Source organism: Saimiri boliviensis, chromosome 11, assembly GCF_048565385.1.
Source record: "Saimiri boliviensis isolate mSaiBol1 chromosome 11, mSaiBol1.pri, whole genome shotgun sequence".
Lineage (NCBI taxonomy): Eukaryota > Metazoa > Chordata > Mammalia > Primates > Cebidae > Saimiri > Saimiri boliviensis.
In genome coordinates, this window is record NC_133459.1 from 32103185 (window position 1) to 32120990 (window position 17806).

Consider the following 17806-nt stretch of genomic DNA (forward strand, 5'->3'; position numbering starts at 1 on the left):
CTATAATCTCAGTCAGCTCTTCCTTGTTTAGCCTTCATAATGGTATGCATTTTGGGGATTTGTAAATAGAAATCTCAGTAGCCAAGGCCACAAAAAAGACTGCTATAAATAAAAGACCCCTATAAAAATCTCTCCAAGCTGGGTGTGGTGATGAACACCTGTGATCCCGGCTACCCAGGCTAAGGTGGGAAGACTTCTTGAGCACAGGAGTTCACGACCAGCCAGGGCAACGTAGTGAAACCTCATCTTAAAAACAAAATCTCTCCATACTAAATCTCTCCACAGAGTACACACACAGCATACAGACACAGCACAAATACCCAAAGTGTACATATACAAAGCATACAGCACACACACATGCACACATGGTGCACATAGCATGCACACACACACAAAGTGCACATAGCACATACACAAAGCACACAGCACACACATGGTACACACACGTTGCACGGTGTGCACACACACTGTACACAAAGCACACACAGCACATAAACAAAGCGCACACACAGCACACGCAGCACACATGCACATGTGCACATACATACAACTACTATTTCTAGAGCTTGCCACTTTCTGCTGCTCCTGCTCAGCCTTGAACTGGCCTGATGGTTAAACTGTGATACGCCCGCCATTCTGCCACTGCTATGTCCTGACAAGTATGACTAGGGCAACACGGGGATCATGGGAAATGGCTAATTATCAGGCTTTCAGAATAAAGCTCAAGGACCTAAAAACTTATCTAGAAATATTTACTCACCTTCTTTTTCTCTTCTTCCACCCCTAAAATTGGGCTGTATCTTAGGCCTACCAGTGGCCCTACAGGTACCACTTAACTTTTTGTAACACTGGAGTCAAGGAGTTTGCTGACTTTCATGAGCACTAGCGTCGAGAGTGCCCTGGAGAAGCAGTGACTGTACTGGGTGCCCTGTTTTCCTGTGAAGATCTGAGCATGATTCCCCCAGAGGTTCTTCCAAGGGTACAGCCTGCCTCTCTTGGAGTTTCCCTTTACATCCCCTATGAGGAGACTAAGGGAATGCGGCTTTAAGCACCATATATTCTAAAGAGAGACTGCCAGGGATAGATAGACTCCCATCACCAGGGCCTTAATTAGGTATGCAGATGGTCTTTTATCCATTAGGAGGCCAGTGTTCTCAGGCCAGCCACTGGTAAATGATAATAATTCTTGCCATTTATTGCTTGCTCAGGGACATGATCTCATTTATTCCTCACAGCCACCTTCTGGTACAGAGATTACTTCCTCATTTTTCCCACAAGACAATCGAGGTTCATAGGGGCCTTGTAACTTATTGGAGCCCCAGAGCTAGCAAATGGCAGGTGTAGGAATGGAAACCAAGGTTTCAAAGTCCATGCACAAGAGGCAGAATTACCTGTGCTTATTCTGGTCCAATCCTCGCTGGGTCAGTCAGTTCTTATGAAGTTAACGTGGCTCCCATAGCCTTCTGTTTGCTAGCTTCTCTCACAAGAGTCATCTCCCGCAGCAGTGTCGATCTAAGGCAAATTTGTCAACTAGAACTCTCACAGGCTCTGCCTGGTATCCCTGAAATCAAACTCTGAGTAATAATTGGGGCATGTCTGACATTTGTAGACCTTTCCTGTTCGTAAGTATTTCAACATATATTATCTACACATCAGGCTGGTCCTCTTAGCAATGTTTACAAAATCATTTGCAATCATTTAATTGAAAAGTAATATAAAACAAAAACAACTGTCCCACAGGAGAGAGGGGATAGAGATGCCCACCTTTCCTGATTGCCCACCACATGCTGGGCACAGGCTCAGGGAGTCATGATTTATAAGAAAGAGGAGGAGCTTCATAGTCTGAGGAAGCTGTTTTGATTCCTGTCTCTGCCCCAGCTAGAAGACCTGAGACAGGTTACTTAACCTCCACAGGCCTCGGTTTCCTTATCTGTGAAACAGTGCTAATAATAGCAATTATTGGGAAAAGTAAATAAAAAAATGCAAGCACCTAAGAAATACATAGAAAGAAAACACCTAGCACCATGTGCAGCACAGAACAGTCGTTCTATAATGATCAATTTCCTTTGCCTCTTAATCTTTCCAGCATTGCTTCAGAGCAGTAATTATATGAGGCAACAAGTTCTGAGAGGTAAATTAGCTTTTCTAAGATCATAAAACTATTAAGCGCCATAAACCAGAATAGTCTGACTCTGGAGCTCCAGGTTGTAACATGGGAGTGCCTCGAATGTGGAGAAGGGAAGATTCTCAAACATGTGGGCTTTTAATCCCTTACAATTTTTGACTACACTCTTAGTCCTGGCTTGGACATAAACTTTCCACCAGGCTCCCTAAAAGCCTCATTCTAAAATCCTAGGAATTTTTTGTTAAGAAAGAAAGAAAGAAAAGAAAAGAAAGAAAGAGAAAGGAAAGAAAGAAAAAGAAAGGAAGGAAGGAAGAAAGAGAGAGAGAGAGAGAAAGGAGGGAAGGAGGGATGGAGGGAAGGGGAGGAAAGAAAAGAAAAGAAAAGAAAACCCCTCACCTACAGATGAAGTTGGATAAAGTGACAACCAGGACAGACGTAAGCCACGGGTTGTGCATGTAGAGGGTGTGTGGCAGGATGTGGGGGGAGTGAGAGAGACTAGAAGCTAGAGAGACTAGATTGCTATTACTAGATTCAATCCCCCACATAACTCCAAGCTCTGTGCAGTAAAAGCATTTTAGCAATCCAGAGTAGCGAACATTCAGTACACATTCTTCTTGGGGATATTGTTCATGCAATGCTTCATCAGTTGTCAGGGTGTTTGGATTAGTCTTAAGCCTACCTTACATTATAAGCAGGATTATAACTTGAATTTCTAGCTTCCTTTCTCTACTCCTTTCCTCCATCTTCTTTGGGACAGTTCCCTCTTGAAGACCTCATAGCTTTGGCCCAGCCACCACTTAGAGGGCCAAGCCCTTCCCAGGAGACTTCCTCCTGCTTGCTTCTGCTCTGGCAACTTGTCCTGGCAGCTGTTTCATAGCTCTGGAATCGCAAAGCAATTCCAGAGTCCCCTGGGCCTAGCTCTGGAGCCTCCTTACCCTCATTTGCCCCAAATAATAGCCTTTAATTGCTATTAACATTCCTTTCTAGCAGAAACATGGCATGCACATCTGTGGTTGGCCTATGATCTACTGTGACCACCAGTCTTTTGCTTCCTGCCATATTTGCAATGAATGTTGTATTCCATTTTATACTCACAAGTTTGCCTTTCCTCGGTTAGCATACATCTTGGCTTTTAGCTTCTTGTATTTCTAACCTGTTCCCTGTATTATCTAAATGGATAGATCCCCCTCAACCTCCCATTCTTTCCAGTTAAGCATAATTCTACCCTACCTGTTTTATCATATTTATAAAATGTAGGTAGCAAATTTTGATAATTAAAGCATGCAGAACTAGGACTACAGGGTAGAAATTATATGAAGATAGATTTCAACTGAATAGAAAACAGTGCTTCCTAACAACTGGAGCTGTTTAAAAAGTAGAGTGGGGCTGGCCATGAGGAAGCAAGTTCCTAGTTGGTGGAGGTGTTCAAGCAGAGGCTGGGCAAACATGGGGCACGTGGAATTCCTGCAGCATTGCCGCTAGGGGTTCCTTTAACCATGGTAGCATATAATCCCATGAACACTTTTTACTGGCCATCAGAAATCCACCTGAAATTTTAAGCTTTTTGCTTATTGTTAACTTATCCATTTATGGACGTTTTCAAAGCTAATCTTGTTTTTCAGGCTGCAGGGCAGCTCCCAGCTGCTTTCTACCATTCTAGTTACTAGAGTAAATTCCATTAGTATGAACTTCTGGATGCTCATCATCTACTTAGAGTGGAGAAAAACATTGTTCTTATTTTATGGATGCGACAGCCACAAAGTGGTCAAGTATAAAAGCCCATCTCTTTTAGATTCCCACAGCACTTGTCAGCTGCCCAAGCAGCTCACCCAACTACCATCATCTGCCTTTTCCATATTTATTGAACAATTACTGTTTGGTACTGAATGCAAAGCAAAAATGACTCAGATATTGACTCTGTTTTTAAGAAGTTAACAGTTTAAGAGAAAAAATAAGAAAAGCACATAAATATAACAGGAGTCAGCATTTTTTTTTTCTCTGTAAAAGGACAAACAGTATCTAGGTTAGGCTTTGTAGAACACATACGGTCTCTGCTGCATATTCTTCTTCAGTTTCTCACTCCTTCCAACCATTAAAAAAATGTAAATACTACTCTTAGCTTGAGGGCCTTAGATAAACAAGTTGTGACCTGCATTTGGCCCTTAGTCTGTGCACCCCTGAAGTGCAGTAAGCTGTAAAGTGGTAACTTTCACTTGCATCAGCTAAAGTTTCATTTGGGATGGATCTTTAAAAACGGGTCTGATTGAGACTTTGGAAATGGGCAGGGGGCTTTCTAGGTGAAATGAGAATGTAATTCTCATTACACATTGTCCCCTCTTTTGTATTCTTAGAGCAGAGATTTTCAAAGAGTGAGGTCTTATTAAAAATGCAAATTTTCAGGTCCACAGTGGTTCTCAGACTTGAGCACACATCAAAATCACCTGGAGGGTTAAAACAGATTGCTGAGCCCCACTCATCCACAGACTTCTGAGGCTGCTGGTCCTGGGACCACATTTTGAGAACCACTGTCTTGGAGAATAGTGGGGAAGCAGAAGTGGAACAGAGATTGTTTTCTATTGTAATGTTTGAGAACTGAAAGGTAATGAAAGTCACCACTGGAGACAGAAGAGGAAGATGATCTGTACTTCAAGTCCTAAAGGCTTTGCAGAGCAACAAGTTCATTCCATTTAGTACATGTACTCAAAAAGGGGATTTGAGACACTGTAGGTTAGTGATGGGCTTTTTCCTTTAGGGCAGGAGCTTTGAGTCTTGTTAGGCTCACCCACTGGAGACAGCAAATCACTGTAGGGTATTGTATGCTTGGGAGGATCTTTTCTTCTGAGTCTTGGTTATTGGCATATATTCTGTCTTGTTTCTGATACATTTGCATTTTTTTTTTTTTTTACCATTCCTACAAAATGGTCCCCTCTGCATCATGCCTGGTACTATTCCCTTTGATCAGACAAAAAAAAAAAAAAAAAAAAAAAAGCAGTGCTTCTATTTTAGCATTTAAATTAAATAGCTTGCAAAAATTCAGCTGTGGAGCTCAGAGAGGCTGAGCTGAGGAGCCGAAAGAAGGGAAAGACAAGCCAGAGACAGTACACAGAGGAATCTCAGAGGAGGGATGGGCAACCAGACACACGAGGAGTCATTAATCTGGCAGACAATGAATGGCAAACGGCAATTAGCTTGGCTGGGGTTGTAGCAAGCCAATGAAGTATGCTGTATTGCAACTGAGGCTCTAGTGTAAGGGCAGAGTCATTGCTAGGGAACTCAAAAGGAAGACAAGATAAGGGAGGTTAGAGGCGAGAAAGCCACCTGGGGCTAGCACAGAGGGAAAGGAAAGTGCTCAGGGTCTTCATGGATACTCATTACCCAGTGAAAGTGTCCAGGTGTGGCTGTGTACTTGCCAGGGCTCTGCACACTGTTATTCAGGACACAATCTTGAAAATGAACTAGGTGCTTCAGCTGTGTGCACACATGCATGCACACGCACAGATGCATGCACACACACACATGCACATACACAAATGCTTTCTTTAGTCTGCTGCCTCTTCATCCACCAGTCTAGTCTATGAGGTCCTAATGCTAGGACCACATGCTAAACACTGGTGGAGTCATAACAGACACAGTTCTAAACTTGGGTTTAAGGGCTTCCTTTCCTATCTTAAAGCATGGTTGGTTTTTCTGTCATGCCTCATTCACATGAGCATTCTCACATTCTGTTCCTTGCAGGCGCTCTATGGCCATACTAATGGATTCTTATCTGCCTATACACATTCTCCAGACACATTCACTTATTCACCTCACTCGAGTCATTCCCACATATTAAATACTACCCCTTGCTTCTAGAAAGCACTTCAAATTTCAAAGTTGCTTCTATTAGAGCTTCTGTTCCTGCTGTCTGCAGGGCCCTCCTAGCTTTGCCATTGTTATAAAAAGGAAAATGTACCAATATTGGTTTGACTGAGTAAAGAGCCCAACCCAAAGCAGATTGTCCTACCGTGGGATGCAGGTTTGTGGCTGTGGTGTCCCCGCCTTCAAGATCATCCCATTTATCTGTCTTTGTTCCACTCCCTCTCTCTTCCTGCACAACACTGCAATCACACACATACTCCGTGTTGGGGCGAGGGGGGGGGAAAGGACAGCCTAATTTCCTGATGATTATGTTGTTACCTAGCAACAGCCAATCAGGGGCTGGGCTTTTTGCCTGCAGTATTTCATGCAAATAGTTTGGAGAAATTGCAGGGTAACCCAGGCTGCTTAGTCTGTCTTCTCAGGGGACACATTACAGAATAAAACCAACCCAAAAGAGGACTATTGAAGCCAGGCACGTGCTTCAGATAGCAGGCCATCTGATCTCTTCCCTTGTCCCCTCTGTCCTGTACCCCTTTACAAAAGCATGAGGGTTCCACAAACAAACACTCAGGGAGGCCATAAACTTGAAAAGATGCTCATTAGCAGCCATCATTTTCCCTGGATCTTTGTTAGTTATCACTGATAACTGGTGCCCACAGCAACCTCCAATACTCTGAAAACTGTACCTTCCCAGGAAGGCAAAGAATGCATGCTGCATGCTCAGTAGTTGTCTGGGAGGATGTGAAGGAGAATCCTCAACCCTCCTGTTCAGAAAGGAGCTGAAGCCTGGCACTTCTACCTGGATTTAGAAGCCTCATCTGTGCCCATGCTGGCCTCAAGTGCGTTCTTCCTGGTGCTGACTGGAAAATCCTCATTTAAATGGTTGAACAGTGAGAGAAGCCACATCACTTATAAGATCTTTCCAAGAATTTTTTGCTTTTTTTTTTTTTTTTTTTTGTCTTCCAGTAAGTATGGAGGATTTTATGTAAAATCTCATCAGGAGCCACACACACCAACTTTCTGTAATGCTCAGGGACCAGTACAGTCTGTGTGGACCGGAACCATATGAAGTAGACTCCGATGACAGTCTCCAAGCCTGTTTTCTCAAAGGGAACAGGCCAGGCTTCAGATGGTAGGTTGCTTTTGTTGTCATTGTTGTTATTGACTGGATGCTCAGTAATCCAGAATAAACTATGACCTCAGCTGCTGCACAGCTCTTCACTGTTCTCTTAATACCAACTCTAACCAGCAGTCTTGCAAAGATGTGCTGTGGGTTACATGGGGACAGTGAAGAGAAGGATCAGCCCATGTCACCATCAGGAATGGAAAACCAATTCAAAATCTCTATCCTACTGATTTGGAGTTTTACATACTTGTAAGACAAGAGGTAATTATACTCCAATTGTTACAGGAAGTGGTGACAGCTCTCCAACCTCTGACATTCACAGCCTCACCATCCAGAGCCATATTATGGAACCAAAGAAAAGAACTGTCAGTCTGCTTTTGTTCAGAAAGGCAGAATTAAGGAATCTCACTTATTCTGGGGGTTGGAGAGGGCACTGGATAACTCTATTCCCAATCCTGTCCTATAGTAAATTTTAGAAAACTTTTGAGCCAGGTGCTTGTATCCTCATAGCCTTGGAATACATAATAGAAACCATATTTTATAGAAAAGGACACTGATGAGTAACTTGCTCAAACATATACAGTTACACAGTGGCAAAACTGGGATTAAAAAGCACATTGTTTGACTCAGTGAACTCTGATGTCCGAATAATCCAAGAACACCAACACATCTTTATAGCAACAGAAAGTAGAAAAAAAAAAGTCAACTTTTTGTACTTATTATGGGCACCTAAAAGTCTTTTTTTTTTTTTTTTCTTTTTGAGACAGTCTCACTCTGTCGCCAGGCGCCAGGCTGGAGTAGTGGCATGATCTCGGCTCACTGCAACCTCTGCGTCCTGGGTTCCGCTCAGCCTCCTGAGTAGCTGGGACTACAGGCACGTACCACCACATCCAGCTGATTTTTGTATTTTTTAGTAGAGACAGGGTTTCACCATGTTGGCCAGGATGGTCTCAATCTCTTGACCTCGTGATCCACCCGCCTCAGCCTCCCAAAGTGCTGGGACTACAGGCGTGAGCCACTGTGCCCAGCCCTTTAAACTAAAGTTAAATGTTAAACCTTCAGTGACTCTCACCTCCAGCTGCAAATAAGAACCACAGCGGTACATGTCAGAAATACCACTTACTACCTGGGCCCCACTCCTGATCAAGTAATTAACTAAGAATTTTTTGGTAGGGGAGCAGAGAAGCAGTGTTTTTATTTTATCATTATTTTTTTGAGACAAGGTCTCACTCTGTCACCCAAGCTAGAGTACAGTGGTACAATTATGGCTCACTGTAGCCTGAAATTGCTGGGCTCAAGTGATTCTCCTGCCTCAGCCTCCGAAGTACAGTCACATACCATGACACCTGGCTAATTTTTAAATTTTGTGTAGAGATGGCGTCTTGCCTTCCTGCCCAGGCTGGTCTCAAACTCCTGAGTTCAAGTGATCCTTCTACATTGGTCTCCCAAAGTGTTGGGATTACAGGCATGAGCCACCATACCCAGCTGAAACAGTGTTTTTAAACCACTTCACAGGAATAGCACAACCACTTTGGAACTCAGTCTGGCAAATTTTTTATAAAACTAAACATTCATCTACCCTATAACTCAGAAATTCCATCCCTAGGAATTTACTCAAGCAAAATGAAAATGTATGTTCATAAAAAGTCTTGTACAAATATGTTCATAGCAGCTTTATTCATAATAGTCCCCAAACCTGTGGTATATCCACACAATGGAGTTATTCATCAATAAAGAGGAACAAGATATTAATATGTGCAACAACATGGATGAATTTCAAAAATACTATGCTGAATAAAAGAAGCCTTATACAAGGGTACATACTACCTGGTTCTATTTATATGGAGTTCTCAGAATAAAGTTAATCTGTGATAGAAAAAAATCAGGGCAGTGGTTGCCTCTGTCAGGTATGGGAGTGGGGAATGGCTGGGAAGGGGAAAGGGAATTTCTGGGGTGATGTTGATAGGGATTTATACTACATCAATGTATGCCTCTGTCAAAATTTACAGAATAGTGTTTTCAAATCTGTGCATTTTGTTGTATACATATTTTACCTTAAGAGAAAAAAAATACTGAAAAAATTAGTTAATGATACACTGAAGTGTTTAGGACTGAAGCATGCTGATGCCTGCAATTTATTGTGAAATGCATTAAGAAGAGATGAGCTGATGACGGATAGTGGGATGGACAGTTGGACAAATATGTGATAAGGAAAGTATGGTAAAATGTTAGCTGTAGAATCTAGATAGGATACATGGACATTCACTGTATAATTATTTCAACTTTTTGGTATGTTCAGAACTTTTCATAAGAAAATTTGGGGACAAATTACCCAGGTGATTCCAATAAGAAGACATTGGGGTAAAAGACAAATTTTGATTATCTTGGTTGAAAAGTGTGAGATGAATACGACAGCACCCCTAAATCTCCAGAGATAATTGCAATCACACCTCTCCTCCTCTTCCAAAATATCTGAAACACTGGAATAAATGTCTAGATGAAAACAAGACTTCCTAGCAGTAGACCAAATCATACAAAAACACTATGGCCTACTTCTCACTGGACTTATGTAGGAAGCATCATTTAACATATGGTCTCATGGGACAAAATATTTGAAATTAGGACAGTTGTGGAAATTTTGGGTCACATGGTATCTGTAATGCTTTAGAATTAAAAAACCTTAAGCCAACCTCAGTAGGCGTGACAGTAAAGTATGACTTCACCGCTCAGTCTACAGCTTAAGAGCCCCTGTTCAGATCCTGCTTCTCCTCCAGGGTTTGTACCCCTAGTCTTCTCAGAGCCTGTCATTTTCTCTAGCTCCATTTCCCCATGGTGGGCCACAAATCCACAGGGCTAATGCAGGATCAGGTATCTGGAGAGGGAGAAGCTGGTGTGTGGTACCTCAAAGGATCTGAATGGACAGTTGATTTTAATGGGGTGGGGAAGGGTGAGGGGAGGAGTAAAGGGAAATAATGCAGTCAAGTGCAATCTGGGGCCCTTATTCCCCGAGCTGCCCCATTTATTCTGCATAATTGCTTCATTTCCACTGCCAGTGCATCTCAGAATGAATTTCATTACCATTGCCTTGGATATCATATTGATTACCAGTTTCATCGATCCCTATCTTGCTAATTAGCATATAAATTAGCCATTTGGGGGAGGCATTAGGCAAAATTGAATTTTCTCCTTAATCTTCTTTCAGAAGGTAAATGGAAATGGATGTGGCCTGTTAAAGCCTGTGGCCTTCCTCTGACACAATCTAAGTGCTGTTCACAGCCAAGGAACCCTCTTGTATGGGGAGAGAGCAGCTTCCTGCCCCATAACTAATAGAGCTGTGGTCAGAATCTTTGAAGAGTTTTCACAAAAATTTGAGGTAGAGGATTTGCAAGCTGAGATGCATTTCTTTGGAGGTGACACTCTGAGCTGATGGACAGCAGTGTCCCCCTCCCACACAGACACGAGAGGAGGCCCCAGGGTACAGCACTCCCTGTGTTTACTTCCAAGGCTGATATGGAGAATGCCACTCACCCTTTGCTTTAGTGTTAACACGAGGAGTCTGGAATCAGATGGCTGTGGGAAGGCCTGCTTTGCCCCTCACCAGCTGTGTAATCTTGAGCACACGAACCTCCCTAAGCCTTAGTGTCCTCATCTGTGAAATGGGGATAATCACAACACCTACTTCACTGGGTGGCTGGGAGGATTAAGAGTGGAAGCATATATTCAGAGAATTCAACACAGGGTCTGGCAGCAGCACCATCACCAGGCACGAGAGGGCCAAATAAAAATCTTAGGAAACTGAATGCCAGGGTTCTCCAGAGGGAGCTGCTCAGCTCTGAAGTAAACATTTCCAGGTGCTTAGTCCTGGGAACAGGTCACAGGCCAGTAGTCGAGGACCACATCTTGAGTCCTTGGAGCATGCTGAAAATGCAGAATCTTGGGCCCCACTCCAGACCTGCTGAATCTGAATCTGCATTGTAACAAGATCCCCTGGCTCACTCACATGCACATTAAAGTTTAAGAGGAATTGTTTTGAGCCATCCTGTTAATTATAATATTATCCTTTTAGAAAAGGAAGGGACTTCGCAGAAAGGTTAAGTAACTTGCTTACAGTCCATCCATGGCAGAACCCAGATGAGGCCTGGGTCTCCTGACTCTGACACTGGTCCAGATTCAGCCGTGGCCCTCCTGAGTCTTTTCCTCTGGCAGCATAGCTGGCAGCTCTGCCCACTTTGTTTGAGGTGATCTCAGTGGGTGGTTTTGACTCTGCCTCAGGATATATCCACCATGCATTTTGAAAGGAGGAAATATTCCTTTGGAATATTGTTGGGAGTTATGAAGCCTGATTACCAGGATGACTTCTGCAGAGAATACTGATGTGATAGAGGAAAACACCCTTGATGACCTCTGCAAAGGCCTGCCTGCCGTTTGAACTCAGAATGCTTCAGATAAGGACACACAAGGCAGTGATGTCTCCCGCGGAGCAGAGGGGAGGCATGCTTTTCACTGTATACTCTTTTGTATCTTTTGGACTTTGTTCCTCATGCGTGAAAAAAATACTTAAAAATAAATTGTTAAATAATACTAACAAGAATGGCTCAGATAGATTGCGACTAAAAACAAGATCATCTGGCTCTGCCATTAGATCTAGCCTTGCTTATGACGGCCCCGCTTTTTGCTTCTCTCTCCTCTTGAAACCTCAAACTGAAAAGCACTGTGGAAACGCTCTGAGGCGGGAGTGCAGATGTAGACTCTGGTCTTGCTTCAGCACTGTCGGCTTCCTCAGCAGGATGTGAAGTGCTTTGCAAAATTTTAAATGACATTAAGAAAGTGTAATTATGATTTAAACCCCACTTCTACCCCAATAAATCACAGCCAGAGGAAGGAGAGAACCTCTGTCTAATGGGCTTTCCCTAGATTTGGAATAACCAGTCAAAATGGCACTAAGCTTGTTACAAATGTAATATACATAATATAATCCCATTGTTAAGTACATGTATACTTAATGTATAGTGTAGCTGGGAGGATATATACCAAATGTTAATAATGGCTGCTTTGGGCGACAGTGTTACTGTTGAGTTTTATTTTCTCATTTGCCCTTTTCTTTATTTTCCAAATGTCCACAAATTTTAAAGTATCTGGGCTTGAACACCACAGCATTCTTAGCACAAAATGTAAGGGAAAGGATGCTCACTTCCCATCTGAACATTCATTCAGAAGCTGGTAGTGCAGTTCTGCCGACATTGGCCCTCTGCATTGAAATACTTACTGAACCAGGGGCTGCAGGCATTCTTGGTTTCCCAAAGCTATATACCAGTAGATCCAGGGACTATTTGGTATTTTTCAGAGCTGGAAAGCATGCACAGATGAGAGGTATTGGTTTCTCGTATGGCTTTACAACAGAGAGCACAGTTGGTTAAAGTCAATTCCTGACCCAGATATTGACCGTGAAGTGTTCTTGGGGCAAGTCCACTTTACCTCGACAGCCTCGCTGATGTGTTGCTTGGAAAGTAGGTGAAAAAGACATGGTTTCTGCCTTCAGGCAGTCTGGTTCCAGAGTTCAAGGACATTTACAATATTGGAAGAACAATGAAGAGATATACAAGGCAAAATGTGAAAAATTCTACTACAGATGTATCGAGCGAACAGTAGAACAAAGCAGTGTGTGGGGTTGGGGTATTCAGGCCTGAATAGGATCCACCTCTGTCCTGCACTATGAGTGTGACTAGGACAAAGTGCTGCACTACGTTGAGTTACTGTTTCCTTGTCTTTAAAGTAGAAATAACAACTCCTGAAGGGACCCTATAAGGAATAAAGAGGATGTGTGTAAGACTTCTGGAATAGTACTCACACACAGCAGGTGCCCTACAAAAGGTGCTGGGAGTATTACTACTTTGGTCCTTGAGCTCGCAAGGGCCACATTATAGTCACGGTATCATTATCACTGTCCCCATTTAGAAAAAGTTCTGGCCGGGCGCGGTGGCTCAAGCCTGTTATCCCAGCACTTTGGGAGGCTGAGGCGGGTGGATCACGAGGTCGAGAGATCGAGACCATCCTGGTCAACATGGTGAAACCCCGTCTCTACTAAAAATACAGAAAATTAGCTGGGCATGGTGGCGCATGCCTGTAATCCTAGCTACTCAGGAGGCTGAGGCAGGAGAATTGCCTGAACCCAGGAGGCGGAGGTTGCGGTGAGCCGAGATCACGCCATTGCACTCCAGCCTGGGTAACAAGAGCGAAACTCTGCCTCAAAAAAAAGAAAAAAAAAAAAGAAAAAAAAGAAAAAGTTCTAAAGAGCTTCAGATATATAGGTGAATGGATTCCAAAAAGCTCCAAGTTCTTGGCTCCATGTTTTCCTGTCAGATGCCATATGAACAGGCCAATCCTTTTATTTAAGCATCTTGCCGTTGGAGATATGCCTAGCATAGAAGGAGCCTGCATAGCCTCTGGACATGTTTTCTTGTTTCCCAGGCCTTCACATAATCTAACATGTGGCTTATGTTTCAGGAGCATGACTCAATCCACTCTTTTGAAATTTCTATAACAAGGCCCCTCCACCAGTCACTGAATTTAGTAAAGAAGCCTGGTGCTACTGGAGGGACAGGAATAGGCAGGAATAAAGGAATAGAAGTCACAGTCCCTGATCCCAAGAGACTTTAGGTAGGGATGCTCAAGAGATGTGGTGGGGGGAGCTTTAAAATAGTTACAAAATAAAATCAAGTGAATATATATAATTCACAGTTATATCTAATTTCCATAGAAACTATGTTTCTGGAAATTGATATGTCAGAATGTTTATTTATAAGGCACTGGGGACTCTTAGAAATCAGTAAGAAAGAAAGACATAACTTAGCAGAAAATAAGAAAGTAGTTCATTATTATTTATAAAAAAGTTATAAGTGATAAACCTATAAAAAGATGTTTAACCTCATTCATATCTAAAGAGATCCAACTCAAAATAAGTATAAGACTGGTAAACATTTAGAAATTTGATAATACCAAGGGCTGATGTAAGGTGAGTAATATACTTCTTACACTGTTGGTAAGAATGTAATTTGGAATATCTGAGGGCAAATTGTAGCTGCATGCTCTGACCCAACAATTCTGTTTATAGGAGTTTGCACTCAAGGATACGCACCCTCCAAATTATTTTAAGATCTATGTACAAGGATATTCACCACTGCATTGTTTGTTGTAGCAAAATCCTGGAAACAAATCAAGTATTTATCAGCAGTGCAGTACTAGGAATAATAATACCAGCAAAGGCAAGAATGAAAATGGTAGTGGTTAACATTTATGAAGCACTTACTATGTGGCAGCCAGGCTCTAATGCCTAACATAAATTATCTCATTTAATCTTCACACCAATTCCATGACATAGGCATTGCTATTTTCACCAAATTATAGATTAGGAAAATGAGACTCATAGAGGTTAAGAAAGTGGTCTAAAGTCACACAGAAGGTATCAGAGCAGGATTCCAGGACAGGCAGTCTGGTTCCAGAACTCAAGCTCTTAGCTACTGTAACAAACACTCATTCACATCCACATCTATGCATACACACATGACAGAATACTCCAAAGCAGTTAAAATGGTATAGTAAGTTTAAAAGTATAAAAGGGTAAGAATTGTACATGCTGACATGAAAGATCTCTGAGATATATTATTAACTGAAAAGATCCATGCTGGAATAACCTACTTTAGACAGCTGCCCTTTGTGTTAGTAAAAAAGAAGGTATGTCAATGCATCATCATCTCATTCCTCTCTACATTAAAAAATAATAAATGAAAGCATTAAAGGAATTGTCTTAAGGCTAACAGACTCCAGTGCAATTATAAATCTTTTTGTAATATAAAAATTATATCCATCTTATTTGTGTGGTAGGGTGGCAGTGGTGAATGTGAACTTTAATAGTGATGTTCTAAATGACATTACTTCCTTAGTATAGTGAGGGAATAGGAGTTGAAAGAATGAGGGAGAAATAGAAAAATAAATCTAGAACTAGGATTGGCCTTCAAAAAACTGGTATTGAATTTTGAAGGTGACACCCAGTTCTAGATTTATTTTTTTTATTTTTGTTTTTTTGGGAAGCCTCCTGAGCCAGAGTAGGCGCAGAGATTTCCCCTAGTTCTAGATTTAAAGTGCAACACAGAAATATTGTGGATGTTTATAAAAATAAGTGATTGGTTTGTTCATAAAAATAAGTGATTGATATCACATTTGTTTAGAAGCCCTTTGTTTCCTTTTATTTTAACCATAAATTACCGCACACTGCTAATTGCTTTAGATTTTAAAATGCCTTTGTAACAAGAGGAAAGAGGCAAAGCCATTGACAGGTGGTGACAGTGTTAATTTTATCCAAGGATGATCATGTTTTTTTGAGGAAAACTTTCCCAATGGCCACATGTGGGATAGAACAAAGCTGCAGAAACACAGGAAGAACATGTGCAGAGGTTACAATAAGCCACGTGAGCAGGAGGTCTCTAAAGGCTGGGCCATCTGCAGGATATGGAATGTGTCAGGAAATGCAGCGTGGCTAATGTGTATCTGTCTGAATGGAATTTAAGTCATGTCATGGCTCCTCATGCTTCTGGTAGCTACTTGTACAATATATCTTTTCTCCAGCCTTTTGCATCCTGATTGATACCACTAGGCCTTCATCATAATGTGGCTGAGTAAATGCAACAGCCTTCTAATAGGTTTTCCCTCTTTTTGGTGTCACTTTCCCTCTAATTCATCATTCCCAGCTCCACCAGTTTAATCTTTGTATAATACTGGTTTTATAGTCCACTCCCTTAATTAAAGACCTTAATGGCTAACCTTTAAGAAAGGATTCATGCCACTTAATGTGATAGTCACTGCTCTCTAACTGGCTCCACTTATCCAACATCCCTGTTCTTTCATTTAACAATGCATTGCACATCAACCATGTGTCAGGCACCGTTCTTGACACTAGGGATACAGCAGTGAACAAAACAGACCAAATCCCTTCCTTATGGCATTTATATTCTAATTGGGGGAGACAGAAAATGATTATCAGGTGTGTTAAATGCTTTGAAGAACAGTAAAGGAGGGTCAAGGGGACAGGGTGCTGGGATGGTAGGAGAGGTTGCTATTATATAGGGTAGTCACTGAATGACTCTCCAGTAAGGAACCTTTGGGCAGAAACCTGAAAGAAATGAGAGAGTAGGCCATGTAGCTATTTGGGAAAAGAGCATGCCAGGCAAAGAAAAGAACAACTATAAAGGCCCTGAGATGGGAACATGTTTCATAGTAAAGACCCCAGTATGACTTAAGTCAGGTCGGGGAGGTTGAATGGGGTATGGTGCAGCTTGCATCATGTGGGCCAGTGGTTCTCAACTGAGGGCAGTTTTACCTCCTAAGGGACATTTGGCAATATCTGGAGACCTTTTTGATTGTCACAGCTAGGGGTGGCATGCCATGGAAACCAGTAGGTGGAGGCCTAGAATGCTCCTAAACATCCTGCAATGACCAGGACAGCCCCCTCCACAACAAAGTTAACTGGCCCCAAATGTCAATAGTGTCAAGGTTAAGAAACCCTGATGTAGGGCCTTGTGGGCACCGTAGGGACTTCAGCTTTCCTCCATGTGAGATGGAAAGCTGTTAGAGGGTTAGGAGTAAACAGGGTGACATCATCTAACTTCCTTTTTAAAAGTCTCACTCTGGTTGCTACATGGAGAAGAGACTGAGGGGATGGCTGAGACAGAGACTTGTTGGGAGGTTTTTGCAACCATCTGGATACTTTAGGTAGGCAAGAGGTATGTTAGTTTGAGCTAGGGTGCTGTGATAAAGGTAGTAAGAAGTCTGATTTTAAATGTATTTTGAAGATTGAGCTGATAGGATTTGCTGATTTCATCAAAATGGACACTTAGCTTTCTTACTCTGCTACCCATATGCCACGCTCATTTCTGACTTTGTTCTTGCTATTCCCTTCTCCTGCCCTGGCACGGCTCTTCTCATTTGGCCAAAGTCTATTCAGTCTGGATTTCAAGATTTTAACTAAGAGGCTTCCTTAACCATAGGAGCCCTCTCTTCCGCAAGGACACCTATAGCTTTTCTAGTCTATACCTCCCAATTTAACCCTCAATATTCTCCTCAAATATTTCACTTTACGGTAAAAACTGACAGGGTACCTGCTATCACCACTAATGTTGTAATGGAAATCCTAGCCATCATAGTAGGGCAAGACAAAGAATTCAAGTGGATAAAGTAAAAATATAAGGAAAGAAGAAACAAATTCACATTATTTGCAAAGTACATAATTTATATATATATAATCTGATTGAATTTACAGTTAAATGATTAGAACTAATAGGTTTTTCAAATTTCTGGCTACAAAGTCAATATGTAAAAACCAAATGTATTTCTATATACTAATAATAAAGAGTTAAAGTGAAATTTTGAAAACTACACTGTGGCCAGGTGTGGTGGCTCACATCGGCAATCTCAGGTACTTGGGAGGCTGAAGTGGGAGGATCACTTGAGGCCAGGACATTGAGACCAGCCTGAGCAGCATAACAGGACCCTGTCTCTAATCAATCATTTTTTTAGAACAGTAGCTAGGTGTGGTGGCCGACACCTATAGTCTCAACTATTTGAGTGGCTGAAGCAGGAGGATTGATTGAGCACAGGAATTAGGGGCTGCAGTGAGCTGTGTTCACATGATTGCACTCCAGCCT

At 42.1% G+C, this 17806-nt stretch overlaps 1 protein-coding gene across 9 annotated transcripts in view; it reads right to left on the bottom strand.

The window, feature by feature from the left end:
* PHC2 (polyhomeotic homolog 2) overlaps window positions 1–17806 on the bottom strand; it is a 103712-nt gene that overhangs the window by 60458 nt on the left and 25448 nt on the right. The window contains exon 2 of one of the 9 annotated variants that reach the window (XM_074380472.1): window positions 1392–1512. The exons of 5 other annotated variants lie outside the window; for them this stretch is intronic. The gene's annotated coding sequence lies outside the window, so the exon portion shown is untranslated. Of the gene's footprint in view, window positions 1–1391; window positions 15165–17806 lie in introns of those variants that run through there. 3 more of the 9 variants (XM_010348112.3, XM_074380473.1, XM_074380475.1) reach the window with 3 other exon arrangements.